Source organism: Scyliorhinus canicula, chromosome 6 (assembly GCF_902713615.1).
Source record: "Scyliorhinus canicula chromosome 6, sScyCan1.1, whole genome shotgun sequence".
Taxonomy (NCBI): Eukaryota; Metazoa; Chordata; class Chondrichthyes; order Carcharhiniformes; family Scyliorhinidae; genus Scyliorhinus; species Scyliorhinus canicula.
The window spans coordinates 215510721-215512804 of record NC_052151.1 but is presented as its reverse complement, the minus strand read 5'-3'; positions in this window follow the sequence as shown (position 1 = coordinate 215512804).

Here is a 2084-nt window from a genome sequence, read left to right as displayed (position 1 = left end):
TACTTCCGAGGCTGTATAAGGCTCTGGTCCGACCCTCTTTGGAGATTTATGAGCAGTGTTTGGCCCGGTATCTAAAGACGGATGTACTGTCCTTAGAAAGGGTCTAGAGGAGGTTCACAAAAATTATATCTGATGTGAGGAAATACTGCTCTTGGTGTGACGAAGCCGAACAGTCTGCTGGTTGTTGAGAAGGGAGAAAAACTGCATGCATTTGGGGAGGAGAGAAAGAAGCTGTCTGCCGGTGTAGATAGCGGAATAGGAACAGACTACTGGTGGGAGGGAAGTACTGCATGCTGGTGTGGCAAAATATAATTCATTCTGTTCTGCACGTGTGCGTGCGAGAGGAAATGGTGGCGGAGCAGTTTATTTTTTGAGAGGAATACGAGTTACCGCTTGTTTGGCGTGAGCACGACATATTGCGTTACAGTGCAACGGTAGTGAGACACAGAGTGCGTATTGTGGGCCGTGCGGGGGCGGGTGAATGCAATGCACAAAGTGTGTTGACGCAGTTAGACAGACTGAGTGTAGGTGCAGGTGAGTGTGGGTGACTGGATTAATGTCTGCTTGAGTGTTTAGCACAATGAATGTATGAGGGTGAGGGAGACTCTAAGAGAGTATCTGTGGCTAGGTGCAAGATACTGAACGAGCGTGTGGTGAGGCAGAGTGGTACTGCGTGATTGAGTGTGGGCGCGTCTGACTTACGCCCAACCTCAGTTTGCTCACTTACTCTCAGAAACACCCACACATACACAGAAGCCAACTGACGCTCACCCACACATAAATACCGACCCTCACACACTCGGGTCATTTTAATTAATTGCTCTGTTTTAACTCAACAAATTATTGCGAAAATGTTGGTACATTTGATCAACAATTATTTATTTCCTTCAAACCTCCATTTTTTTGTGCCAAACCCTATCACTCTGAAATTTTCTTGACAACCCCTTGAGTAAGTACAATAAGCAAGTGGGCTCTTGAAGCGAAAATGTTGAACGAACCTAAAGTAGAAAGTATGCAATGTGTTGCGCTTGCATGTTATCTAGCCAGCTGTTTGGGTAGAATGTATTGGTCTCGACTCGCAGAGGTGGAGTTTCCCAATCGGCACCTCAGTTTGCGTTAATCTGACCTAACTCGCTAGGTATCTAAAATATTAGAATGTTAATACGCAGTGTTTACTTCAAATTTGTTGCCGTGGAATACTGTGAAATTCACAGAATATGAAGTTCCGTCACAAATAATAGCAACTTCACACATCCCTTGAGAACAAACTCTCAAACAGTCCCTGCTGAATATATTGACCAGAACTCTGGCGAAAAATCGCACTTAGGAAATGTTGGAATTTAACATTCAGAAGATTGTTAAATATCGGTTGGATGGTATTGGATGATAGTAACGTTAATTTAAAGGCAAAAGCTTCGAAGATATTTGTGGCCCATATTTCAGGCGGTGCTTCAGCCTCTTCTGAATCCAGAGAAGCAGTGGAGATATTAGAGCCAAAAAGGGCTCTGAAATATCACTGCAATTGGTAGTATTTTACTATTGCCTGAGAATCATTTTGAAAATCATCAACATTCAAACTCAGTACAAAGCACAGGACAGGAATGACTTTTATGAATCGAAATCTGGAGAATCGAACAGGTCCGGCAGCATATAATGCCGTGAAACAAGGATCACGTTTCGAGCTCACTGACCCTTCTGCAGAAGTTGTCATTTTATGTATGCAAAGATGTTCCATTTGTATCTGATGTCGATTTGCAATGTTGAATATTCCTGTGGAATACCAGAATTTATCAGCCGAGCAAGAACCCATGGACGATAAGGGTATTTTAATTCGGATTGTAATTTGTTAATATCCTCACTCGCCTTTGCCCAGCTCTCGAAAGGGATAAGAAGAAAGAAACCTGATTGGTCGGGCAAATATAATAAAATCAATTATTTACAGAACCTCTATGAAACGGTTAAGGCTCATAATTCTTTCTGTTTACTTTAGTATTGATAACACATTTAAAACTGGTTCGATTTGGTTTCACGAGGAACGCCACTCCCAGTTTGCACAGGGATGCCGAAGCTCTGAATATCACAGC